Consider the following 13,136-nt stretch of genomic DNA (forward strand, 5'->3'; position numbering starts at 1 on the left):
CCCGCGCTCGTGCACGGCGGTTGGTGAGGAGGGGGGGCGCGCAGCAAACACCGCTCGACACCGCACCCCAGTGGCCGGAGGAACGCGCTGCCGCTCCGCCACAGCAGCAACATAGAAACACAGACACTAGGTTCAGGAGTAGGCCATTCGGCCCTTCGAGCCAGCAATACAATACAATGCCATTTATTTGTCATCTGAACCTCACATGAGGTTCAAACGAAATTTGGTTTCTGCAGTCATACAAGTAAAGAACCAAGACACACACCAACACAATTTACACAAACATCTTGTCTCTCCCCTGCTCTCCATTCTTCTCCCGATGTCAAAGCCCCCGGCGGGCGCTAGCAAGTCCGCGGCCATTTAAAGCCGCGCCGGGCGATGTAAGGCCCTGCTCCGGGTCTTGATGTTGGAGGCCCCGGCGGGCGCTAGCAGTTCGCGGCCACTTAAAGCCGCGCCGGGCGATGTAAGGCCCCGCTCCAGCACCGCCATTCAATATAATCATGGCTGATCATCAAAAATCAGTGTGTAGACAAAAGTGCTGGAGTAACTCAGCAGGTGCGGCAGCATCTATGGAGCAAAGGAAATAGGCAACGTTTTGGGCCGATACCCTTCTTCTGAAGAACCACAGCAACCAAAGGCTACAGGTGGGGGAAACGAGGAACTGCAGATACTGGTTTACTAAGGAAAGACACTCTTAAAGATAGCGGAGTACTGATTGGGGATGATCAGCTATGATCACATTGAATGGCAGTGCCGGCTCGAATGGTCCACTCCTGCACTATTGTCTATTGATACAAGATGCTGGAGTAACTCAGCGAATCAGGCAACATCTCTGGGGTAAAGGAATAGGTGCCATTTCTGGTCGAGACCCTTCCTCAGACAGAGTGTCAGGGGAGAGAGAAACTCGAGGTATGAAACGGTACAAAGAGCAAATTAATGAATATTCAGTATAATCAAGGACCAGTCTCCCCCAGTCACTCCGTCTTCTCCGTTTTCCCATCAGACAAGAGGTACAGATGTTTGAAAACACATACATCCAGTTTCTTCTTCCCAGCTGTTATCAACAACTGAACCATTGTCTCATCACCTGGAGTGCAGTCCTGAACTCCCATCTACCTCAATGGAGACCTAATATTCTTAATCGGACTCTATTGGACTTCAATGTTATATCTTGCAACTAAAGGCGACATGGAAACAATGAACAGCAGATGCTGGTTTACACCAAAGATAGATTCAAAACGCTGGAGTAACTCAGCGGGTCAGGCAACACCTTTGGAGGTAAAAGAATAGGTGACTTTTCGGGTCGAAACCCTTCTTTGGACCTGGCTGAAGAAGGGACTCGATCTGAAACATTACCTATACCTTTTCTCCAGAGATGCTGCCTGACCAGTTGAGTTACTCCAGCATTTTGTGTCTATCTTCGATATGTGCTGAATGCAGGCAGGTGGGACTAGTTCAGGTAGGCACTTTGATCGGCAGGGACAAATTCACCTGTTTGCGTGCAAAATGCCTTTTGTTGCAATTTTCGTGGTGTTGAAGCTAGTTTCATTGAAGGGTGGAGATAGTCGTTGTGCAGGTTTCTGATGCCTCAGGGACCAAGAGAAAAGAATGCAAGCACATGGGTATGTTGTTAGCGATCCTGAGGAGGAGGAATGCAGTATCAGGAATACGAATCCCACCTCAAACGCCCGTTCCTCTTCTACCATGACCACTGCTGTTGCCTTGCTTCACGCATTCCTCACATTCTTCCTGCAGACCAAGATGCCAATGAATAAGCACGCCCGCCTCCCCTTCTCCTTGCTTGTATACAGTATCCAATAAAGTTGAACAGCACAGTGCAACATGAGATAGAGTAGAAACAAAGAACCGCAGATGCTGGCTTTACACCAAAGGGGCGACAGGGTGGTGCAGTGGAAGAGTTGCTGCCTTACAGTGCTTGCAGCGTCGGAGACCCGGGTTCGATCCTGACTACAGATGCTGTCTGTACAGAGTTTGTACTTTCTCCCCGTGACCGAGTGGGTTTTCTCCGAGATCTTTGGTTTCCTCCCACACTCCAAAGACGTGCAGGTTTGTAGGTTAATTGGTTTGGTATACATGTAAATTGTCCCTCGTGAAGGATAGTGTTAATGTGCGGCTATCACTCGGCGGGCCGAAGGGCCTGTTTCCATGCTGTATCTCTAAACTAAACTACAACTAAACAAAGTGGATCTATCAATGCAAAGTGGGTCTATCAACGGGTCAGGCAGCATCGTTGGAGGAAAAGGATAGGTGATGGCACCCATCCTTTTCCTCCAGAGATGCTGCCTGACCCGTTGAGTTACTCCAGCACCTTATGTCTACCTATGACATACAGTAGCATTGTTGATTTACTAACATATGATTGAGGGTGCCAGGTATACAAAAGGAACAGGTAACACTAATGAGTGAAAATCAAAAAAATAATCTAACCCTGAAACAGAGAATGGTAAAATGCTCAAGTCATGCTCAGTCTGAAGAAGGGTCTCGACCTGAAACGTCACCTATTCCTTCGTTCCATAGATGCTGCCTCACCCGCTGAGTTTCTCCAGCATTTTTATCTACTTATGGTAAAATGCTCAGTGGGGTGCGAAATAGAGTTCATCTTTCAGGTCAGAAATGGAAACAAAAGAAGCTTACAACATTGCAGGGAGGAGACAGAGACGTATTTGATAGGGTAAAACTAAGGTGCCCATGGGAATAAGCTGTAAACAACATTAGCTGTCCATCGAGTGAATGGGAGCAGTTGTGTTAGAGCAGTGATTCTCAACCTTTTTTCAGTGATGTACCCCCTGTGAAATATTTTTTCAGCCAAGTACCCCTTTTTTCAGTGATGTACCCCCTGTGAAATATTTTTTCAGCCAAGTACCCCCTAACCAGCGCAAAGCATTTTTGGTTGAAAAAAAAAGACTTAAAACAGAGCACTGTGCCAAGGATTTTTGCATGGATGCTACTTTTTAAATATATGTAGGCCTATATTTTAAAATCTCACGTACCCCCAGGGGTACGTGTACCCCCATTTGAGAACCACTGTGTTAGAGAATAAGAATATAGACTTAAGAACCGAGACAAAATAAAAGCGGAAGTTGCGAATGCAGTTCAGGAGGACAAGTGGCGGCACGGTGTTGCAGCAGTAGAGTTTCTCCCTTACAGCACCGGAGACCCGGGTCAGATCCTGACCACGGGTGCTGCCTGCACAGAATTTGTACGTTCTCCCTGTGGGTTTTCTCCGTGTTTCTCCAACACTCCAAAGATGTACAGGCTTGTATGTTAATTGTCTCTAGTATGTAGGATAGTGTTAGTGTACACGGGGGTCGCTAGTCGGCGCGGACCTGGTTGGCTGAAGGGCCTATTTACATGCTTTATCTTTGAAGTCTAAAGTGAAGTCTAAAGACAAGACCAGCAGGTCAGGCTGGGTGTATCTTCTACTCTTGGAGTGAATTAAAGAAAAAAAAAGAAGCTGCACTAAAGAGCCTGTCTCACGAGCATGTGACTCCATTCGGCAAGCGCAACCTAACGTGGTCGCTTGAGCCGTACAGCCTCGCGAGGCCGGTCCTACTTCGATCGCCGGAGCCGTATGGAGTTGTGCGGAGCTGGTCCCGACATCTACGGGCTCCGAGAAACTGACCGTGTTCAAAAATTCCGCGTGGCAACGGCCTGCCGGCCCGCAGCCACATTGAGGCCGTATGCACCGCCTCGACGGGTATACGCAGCGTCTCGACGCCGGACGCAGCGTCTTGACGCCATACGTCACGCGCGAACTTCCCGCGGACTTCGCTCGAACTTCACGTCACTCACTCGACCTCCGCGCAGCCCCCGCTTCCGGTTTGGTCGCGCTTGCCGCATGCAGGTCGCATGCTCGTGGGACAGGCCCTTAAGCTAATAATGTAAGGTAGACAAAAATGCTGGAGAAACTCAGCGGATGAAGCAGCATCTATGGAGATAAGGAATAGGCAACGTTTCGGGTCGAGACCTTTCTTCAGACTGGTTCTTCGGATAGAGGAGAGGAACTTCTTCAAAGTAGACATACGTGGAGGAGATTTCGCAGTGGAGTAGACTTTGAAGAACTTTGAAGAAGTTCTCCACTCTCCGAACAAGCTAATAATGTAAATGTTTGCCTGGTACCTGAACAGAAATCAAGCTATCTGAAATGGTAGAAGTTAATGTAGAAACAAGGAAATGCAGGTGCTGGCTTACCAAGGAAAGATACAAAATGCTGGAGTAACCCAGTAGGTCAAGCAGCATCCCTGGAGAACATGGATAGGTGACATTTCAGATTGGGACAACTTCTTCAGTCCGAAGAAGGGTGCCGACCTGAAAGGTCACCTATCCATGTTTTCCAGGGATGTTGCCTGACCCTCTGAGTTAGTCCAGCATTTTGTGTCTTTCGTTGTAGAATTCAATATTGAGTCCGGAAGGCTGCAATGTGCCCAGGTGGGAGATGAGGTGCTGTTCTTCAAGCTGGCATGGGGTGTTACTGTGACTGCACCACAGACCAAAAACTGATAGGTCAGAATGAGAATAGAATGAGGAATTAAATGGACTGTGATCCCAGCAAAAACGTGAGTCAAAAGTCATATGCATAATTGTCATATGCACCAAAAACAGCACAATGACATTCTTACTTGCAGCAGCATAACAGGTCTGTACACGCAGTACTCACAGATAACTTGGTCAACAAAAAAAACTTTTATAAATAAAATAAACAATATTAGTGCAAAACAAAAGCCATGTTGCCCCTAGTGCAACCAAGACAGTTCATAGTTCATAGTTTGCTTGGTGTTTGCCGTGTTCTAGAGCCTGATAGTTGTTGGGATGAACCTGGATGTTATAGCTTTCAGACTCCTATTTTTTGTTCTTGATGGCAGGAGTGAAATGAGAGAGTGGCCAGGGTGATGTGGGTCCTTGATGATGCTAGCTGGAATTTTGAGGCAGTGCCTCCTGTAGATCACTTTGTAATCTCCTTCATTCCTGAGCATTCGAATTTGCCGAATCAGGCGTGGTACAACCAGTCAATATGCTCTCTATCATACCTCTATATTAAAATGGCTTCACATTGTGTTTTTGATTTTTGTTGTCTTTGGATTGAATTCTGTTTTTAATTTGTGTTTCTGTGATGTCTTTATTATTTATTTTATTCCGATTATATGTTTTATTATTCTTGTTAATCTCTGTAAGGTGTCCTTGAGATTTCTGAAAGGCGCCCAAAAAATAAAATGTATTATTATTATTATAATCCTACTGCAACCAGAGAGCAGTCCTGAACTACTATCTACCTCATCAGGGACCCTCGGGACTATCTTTGATCTGATTTACTGGCCTTAACATGTACTAAACTTTATTCCCTTATCATGTACAGTGTCTCTGTACACTATGAATGGCTCGATTGTAATCGTGTCTTTCCACTGGCTGGTTAGCACGCAACAAAAGCTTTTCACTCTACCTCGGTACACATGACAATAAACTAAACTGAACTGAACTGAATTGATCTATGACCAGAACAACACTTTGGGTTAAGACCCCATTCTCCCCACCATGATGGCTGTCTAATTTCAAATCAAATGTGGGATGAAATGTCCAAGAAACGTTGTAGACAATAGTGTAACAGTGAATGATGGCGGTAAACCCAAAATGAAAGGAACATAAAAAAATGTTGAAAATTCGTGGCAGACCCATTAATGTCAAATAGAAAATAGGTAGATTAACGATTTGGAAAGAGACCTTTTGTTAAAATGGTTGGTGGCAGGAGATAAGCAGGGGATTGATAGCCAAATGACACGTAGTCCTTGTATTCATTTGGGGGAAATGACAGGATTCGATCACTTGTTTTCCAGACACAATACACAGCCAACTATCAACATTCAAGAGCGTTTTATTGTCCTATGTATACCGCCATTGGAACAATTATATTCTCACTTGCTGCAGCTTACCAGGCCCATTAACACAATGACGCAAATAAATACACAATAATCTATAATACAGTAAATTGATAATCAGTAACATTTCGTAACCAGACCCACAGGAGTTGCTTATTAGACAGACACAAAAGGCTGGAGTAACTCAGCGGGTCAGGCAGCATCTCTGGAGAAAAGGAATAGGTGACATCTTAGGTCAAGACCGTACTTCAGACCATATTAGAGTTGGTCTTTCTAAAGAGTTTCAGCTCATCTGAAGGAAACAAATTTCCTGCATTTACAGGTGATAATTTAGTACCATATATAAGCATTTCTCGGATGAACATAATGTATTTTTTAAATTTAGAACCATACCCTTTCGGAATTTACTGAGTAATCTTTAATGAGCGTCATTTAATTTCTGCCAGCACGAAGAATTGAACATAATTATGGACACTCATGATGTGTTTTGAATAGATCTGCTCACCTCGGGCCAGTTCTTGTGCGAGGTTATTCAATTGATGCTGACAAGCTATTCAACCTTGAGCATCACATCTGGACTGACACTGCCCTAGAAACGCAGGTATCCAACTCTCACACACACATTCACATCGAAGCTACTCTGATAGCTGTTCATAAACTCATGTGATAGCAGCAGAATTAGGCCATTTGGCCCATCAAGTCTACTCCGCCATTTAATTAATCTTGGCTGTTCTATCTTTCCCTCTCAACCCCATTCTCCTGCCTTCTCCCCATAACCTCTGACACATGTACTAATCAAGAATCTCCCTATCTCTGCCTTAAAAATATCCACTGACTTGGCCTCCACAGCCTTCTGTAGCAATGAATTCCACAGATTCGCCACCCTCTGACCAAAGAAATTCCTCCTCATCTCCTTCCTAAAGGAACGTCCTTTCATTCTGAGGGCATGACCTCTGGTCCTAGATTCTCCCACTAGTGGAAACATCCTCTCCACATCCACACTATCTATGTAGGAAGGAACTGCAGATGCTGGTTTAAACCGAAAATAGACACAAAATGCTGGAGTAACTCAGTGGGTCAGGCAGCACCTCTGGAGAGAAGGAATGGGTGACGCTTCGGGACGAGACCCTTCTTCGTGTGAATGGGTGACGTTTCGGCTCAAGTCCCTTCTTCAGACTCAGTACGGGTGTCACGGGTTATGGGACAAAGGCAGGAGAATGGGGTTGAGAGGGAAAGATAGACCAGCCAAGATTAAATGGCGGAGTAGGCTCGATGGGCCGAATGGCCTAATTCTGCTCCTAGAATTTATGCTCATGAGCAATGCATGGAAAATGAGCTTCATAGTAGTAACATCTGCAACATTTGATAGAATCTTTGTATTAATTTAAGAAATGAATTGCACTGATCATTAAATTAAAAACATCCGTTAATCTATTTTAATCTAATTAACAGTTTCTGTTTTTCTAATTTTACCATGTACCCATCAGAACGTGGATTCCCCTGGGTCAGTGTACACAGCTGTGAGAGCTAATGTGTTAACATCTCTCTCTAATCTCAGTTTGTCACTTATCAGAAAGTGCAATGTATTGATCTAAGGCAGTGTCCCAGAACCCAAGCCACCACAGGAATTTGCATACAATGGGTCCATTTCCTAACTTTTGGCTTCCCAGCTTTAGGGAGTTAATTTGTAGAAATAATTTGCATTTATACAAATGTGTTGTGATCTCTCAGAAAAACATCCCCAAATTATTTTGCCTCTTTGCTCAATGCAGCAAACAGCCTACATACAGAAGGACCCTTTATGTAGCAATCAACATTTATATCTGATTTTGATGATGACTAAGAGAGGAATGTTATGTGCCGATCTCCTCGCACCAGTGTGAATGGTGCCATAAAATCCTTAATATCCCTCTTTGCAGGTTTAATATCTCACTCAAGGAATATGAGTTTAGAATAAACTATTGCTCACCTGATGTATTATATCATTTAATTTGCATTTTATTGTTAGATTCTGTTTGCTGAAACTCTTTAAAGCATCTCAGGACAAATTACATTAAAGTTACTCCGTCAATACAGGTTGTTAGAATCATAGAGTCATGCAGCAAGGAAACAGGCCCCTCGGCCCAACTCATCCATGCTGGCCTTGATATACTATCGAAGTGAGTCCCAATTACCAATTCAGTAGGTCAGGCAGCATCTCTAGAGAAAAGGAATAGGTGACATTTCGTGTCGGGACCCTTCTTCAGACTGAAGATGGGTCCCGATTCGAAATGTCATCTTTCAATTTTCTCCAGAGATGCTGCTTGATCTACTGAGTTACTTCAGCACTTTGTGACTATCTGTGGAATAAACCAACATTTGCAGTTCCTTTTTATTACGTTATTCCATTTACCAACATTTGGCCCATATCATTCAAAACCATTCCCATCCATGTCTTGTACATGTTGTTATTGTACCTGCCTCAACTACTTCCTCTGGCAGCTTGTTCCATATACTCACCACCCTCTCTGTGAAAATGTTGTTCCTTGGGTTCCTCTTAAATCTTCCACCCCCCCACCCTCACCTCATCCTAAACCTATCTCTGTTAGTTCTTGGTTCCCCAACCCTGGAATAAAGACTGTGCATTCATCCTATCTATTCCCCACATGCTTTTATACACATCTGTGACGATGCCCCTCAGCCTCCTGTGCTCCAAGAAGCAAAGACCGAGCCTGCCCATCCTCTCACTGCAGTGGGCATCTTATTTGTTGATCTTATTTATTACAAGCAAACTGGAGAAGCGTCTCGACCCAAAACATCACCCTTTCCTTCTCTCCAGAAATGCTGCCACTCCCGCTGAGTCACTCCAGCATTTTGTGTCTATCTTCGATGTAAACCAGCATCTGCAGTGCCTTCCCACACAAACAGCCACAACCCAGGACCTGAACCTCAGTTATTGTCCAAATGAGAATTGCAGGGAGTCTATATCACACATTCCATATCAGAAATATTGGATTGCTCACTGCCTAATTGCTCTGTATCTAGTTTATAAATAATGCCTTACGCCAAACCATATCATCGTGTTTGTGGCCGGATATTGTGATTGTGACCTCTCGTCTCACACTTGTGTACATTGTTTATCCGAACCTCCAAACCATAATTCCATCAGTCGCCCATTCCAGTCTGAGGATTTGTTTAAGAAGGAACTGCAGATGCTGGAAAATCGAAGGTAAACAAAAGTGCTGGAGAAACTCAGCGGGTGAGGCAGCATCTATGGAGCGAAGGAAATAGGCAACGTTTCGGGCCAAACCCCTTCTTCAGACAGAAGACAAAAGTACTGGGGAAACTCAGGGTTTCGGCCCGAAACGTTGCCTATTTCCTTCGCTCCATAGATGCTGCCTCACCTGCTGAGTTTCTCCAGCACTTTTGTCTACCAGTCTGAGGATTTACAGTAAGTATCCATAGTTGGGGCCATCAAATCCCAATTCGTTGCCTCCTCCGGCCTTTCCCTCCAAATCACAACTCGTTAGGATTGAAACCTAGTATTGCCTCTTCAATCTCCGCTCACTTTGTACAATCTGCACACACTGAAAATCTAAGCTTGATGCATTTGACCCAGAATCTTTATCTCACTCAACTCTCGTTTCCTACAAGGTAGAGACTTTAGAGACTAGAGAGCAAGGCAAGAGACTTGGGTTACGGACATCTAATTAGGATTTCTTACCTGTTTGACTCCTTCTATAGCAACAGCTTGTTAAAACCCAAGCTCTCTTGTTCAATCCCCTCTCCTATTTGTTTTCCAGTCCTCCTCGTTATTGTCAGACACCGGCAGTGATCCAAAGTCTGCCAGCTGAAGGAATGATAACCTGCTGACTGTTACATAATGATGGAGGAGAGAAAAAAAACACCTCGCTTGGTCACGATTCACAGCAAAACCATGAACAATTCTTTCAGAAATAACAATGTAGGAAATCATCCTGCAAGGTGATATAATCGGCCTCTGCTGCAGGTTTTTGTTATATAAATATGAGTCTCAAATCATCTTTCTGTGAAGAATATTTTTTCCTGAATATTACAGATTCAAAGCAGTTTTATTAAAGTTTTATTTTATTAAATAAAAAGTTTCTTCATAGTTGAGTCTCACAAGACCATGTGGGCGGCACGGTGGCGCAGCGGTAGAGTTGCTGCCTTACAGCGCCAGAGACCCGGGTACGATCCCGACTACGGGTGCTGTCTGTACGGAGTATGTACGTTCACCCCGTCGTGACCTGCGTGGGTTTTATCCAAGATCTTTGGTTCCCCCCACACTCCAAAGACATACAGGTTTGTAAGTTAATTGGCTTTGGTAAAATTGTAAATTGTCCTTAGTCTGTAGGATAGTGTTAGTGTACGGGGATCGCAGGTCGGCATGGACTTGGTGGGCTGAAGGGCCTGTTTCCGCGCTGTATACCTAAACTAAAACAGACGGTAGTTTGAAGCATACCCTGTTGCTTTTCCTAAAATAAAAGGATGCATTGGTTGATTTCTAGAGTTGTGGGTTTTGTGGGACTGTACCAGCCTTTGTAGTTCCATTCTAGTTTCAGAATGTTTGCAGTTCCCTGCACCTGAAGGCTTGCTTGATTATTTTCCACTGGTTGCATTTAACTGCTTCTCATGGTTCAATGGTTCGATTGTGTTTTTATTTTATTTTAGTTTAGTTTAGAGATACAGCATGGAAACAGACCCTTTGGCCCACCGAGTCCGCATACGACCAGCGATCACCAAACACTAACACTATCCTACACACACTAGGGACAATTGACAATTATACCAAGCCAGATGGCCTACAAACATGGGGATATGGGGAGAAGGCAGGAACGGGGCACTGATTGGGGATGATCAGCCATGATCACATTGAATGGTGTTGCTGGCTCGAAGGGCCAAATGGCCTACAATCTTTGGAGTGTGGGAGGAAACTGGACCACCCGGAGAAATCCCACGCAGGTCACGGAGCGAACGTACAAACTCCGTAAAGACAGCACCCGTAGTCAGGATTGAACCATGTATGCAGCAACTCTACCGCTGCGCCACCATGCCTCACATTATTGCCACATGTGCGAAGTGCAAATGCTTTTAATTGTCCTATACACTGAGTAATGAAATTCCTACTTATAGCAGCCTAACAGCCCTATAAACACAATACACATAGATAATACATAATAAATTCATTACATTAATAACCCCAAGACGTGTACAGAAAAGAGCCCAAAGTCCTTAGTTCAACCCAAGAAGTCCATTGTTCATAGGTGAGGTTAGTGTTGTCTAGTGTTCAAGAGCAGGTACACGGAATTGTAGATGCTGGTTTACAAAAAGATACAAAGTGCTGGAGTAACTCAGTGTTTCAGACAGCATCGCTTGAGTACATGGATAGGTGACATTTCAGGTCGGGACCCTTCTTCAGACTGATTGTAGTTAGGGGCAGATAGCTGGAAGAGAGGAGAGGCAGGACAAAACGTGCGGGGTGATGGGCGGATACAGGTGAGGGACGTTTGTGATGGGCAGATGTCGGACAAAGGCCCAGAGGTGAAAAGACACTGATAGAAGAGGCACTGTATGAATTGTGAAGCCAGATATAGGGACATAGGCGGAAGCAGAGGGGAGAAATGAGTGGAAGTCCAGGTGCTGCACAGCTGAGACAGGGAGAAGGCAAAAAAAAGTAAGAAAAAAAAGGCCTGTCATGAGCCTGATGGTTGTTGGGTAGAAGCTATTCTTGAACTGGTGGTCTCTGTTTTCAGACTCCTGAGATTTCTGCTTGATGGCAGGAGTGAAATAATAGTGAGGGTGGTATGGGTCTCTGATGCTGGCTGCCTTTTTGAGGTAGCACCTCCTGTCGCTCCCTTTGATGGTGGGGAGGTCAGTACCCATGATATTCCGGGTAGTGTCTACCACTCTCAGTAATAGACAATAGACAATAGGTGCAGGAGTAGGCCATTTGGCCCTTCGAGCCAGCACCGCCATTCAATGTGATCATGGCTGATCATCCTGAATCAGTGCCCCGTACCTGCCTTCTCCCCTGACTCCGCTATTTTTAAGAGCCCTATCTAGCTCTCCTTGAATTCTGGACGTTCAAGTGGACAAACCAGTCCATGCTACAACTGGTCAATATGCTCCCCACTGTACACCTATAGAAGTCCAAGAGGGTATTTGTTGCCATATCGAATCATGTCGAACGAGGTAAATGGCTAAATATAGGCAATAAGAGTGAAACCAAATTGTTGGGGGTAGCTTGAGCATTTAGCTAGGAGCATTTTGCTGTTTGAGCATTTAGCTAGGATTAAAAGAAAAAACCTCATCCCTCCTTAGCAGGCCAGAATGGGAATATTGCTGAGGTAAATAAAATGCCAGGGGGCTACTTGCAGTAAATCCTCGATATTGCATTAATATAATAGATGGCAGAGCCATAAATGTCAAACAACGAACTGTAAATTAAAACCAGATATTGAAAGGAATTCCTTAATCCTTCTTGAACATAGCACATATTCGGTATCATCAAAAGTGAGTGGTTTTGCAGATAGTGAAGATGGTTGTGAAAGTTGCAGCAGGATCTGGATCGATTGGCCAGGTGGGCTGAGGAAAGGTTGATGGAATTTAACACGGAGAAGTGCGAGGTGTTGAATTTTGCGACGTCTAACAAGGGCAGGACCTACACAGTGAATGGTAGGCCTCTGGGGAGTGTTGTTGAGCACAGGGTTCTAGGAGTACAGGTGCATGGTTCCTTGAAGGTTGAGTCACAGGTAGATAAGGTGGTCAAAAAGGACTTTAGCACATTGGCCTTCTTCAGTCAGAGTATTAAGTATAGAAGTTGAGAGGTCATGTTGCAGTTGTATAAGATGTTGGTGAGTCCGCATTTAGAATATTGTGTTCAGGTCTGGGCACCATGTTATAGGAAAGATATTGTCAAGCTTGAAAGGGTTCAGAAAGGATTTATGAGGATGTTGCCAGGACTGGAGGGTGTGAGTTATAGGGAGAGGTTGAGTAGGCTGGGTCTCTATTCCTTGGAGCGCAGGAGGATGAGAGGTGATCTTATAGGGGTGTACAAAATCATGAGAGGAATAGATCGGGTAGACACTCTTGCCCAGAATAGGGGAATCGAGGACCAGGGGACATAGGTTCAAGGTGAAGGGGAAAAGATTTAATAGGAATCTGAGGGTTAACTTTTTCACACAAAGGGTGGTGGTTGAATGGAACAAGCTGCCAGAGGAGGTAGTTGAGGCTGGGACTATCCCA

At 44.7% G+C, this 13,136-nt stretch overlaps 1 long non-coding RNA gene across 1 annotated transcript; it reads left to right on the plus strand.

Moving 5' to 3' along the window:
• The first annotated feature begins 8,523 nt into the window (after nt 1–8,523).
• LOC116982324 lies at nt 8,524–12,201 on the plus strand. The gene is made up of 3 exons (XR_004414420.1): nt 8,524–8,554; nt 11,156–11,164; nt 12,191–12,201. It is a non-coding gene; the product is annotated as an uncharacterized LOC116982324 (long non-coding RNA).
• Nucleotides 12,202–13,136: the final 935 nt, after the last annotated feature.

Source organism: Amblyraja radiata, chromosome 16 (assembly GCF_010909765.2).
Source record: "Amblyraja radiata isolate CabotCenter1 chromosome 16, sAmbRad1.1.pri, whole genome shotgun sequence".
In the NCBI taxonomy this organism is placed as follows: Eukaryota; Metazoa; Chordata; class Chondrichthyes; order Rajiformes; family Rajidae; genus Amblyraja; species Amblyraja radiata.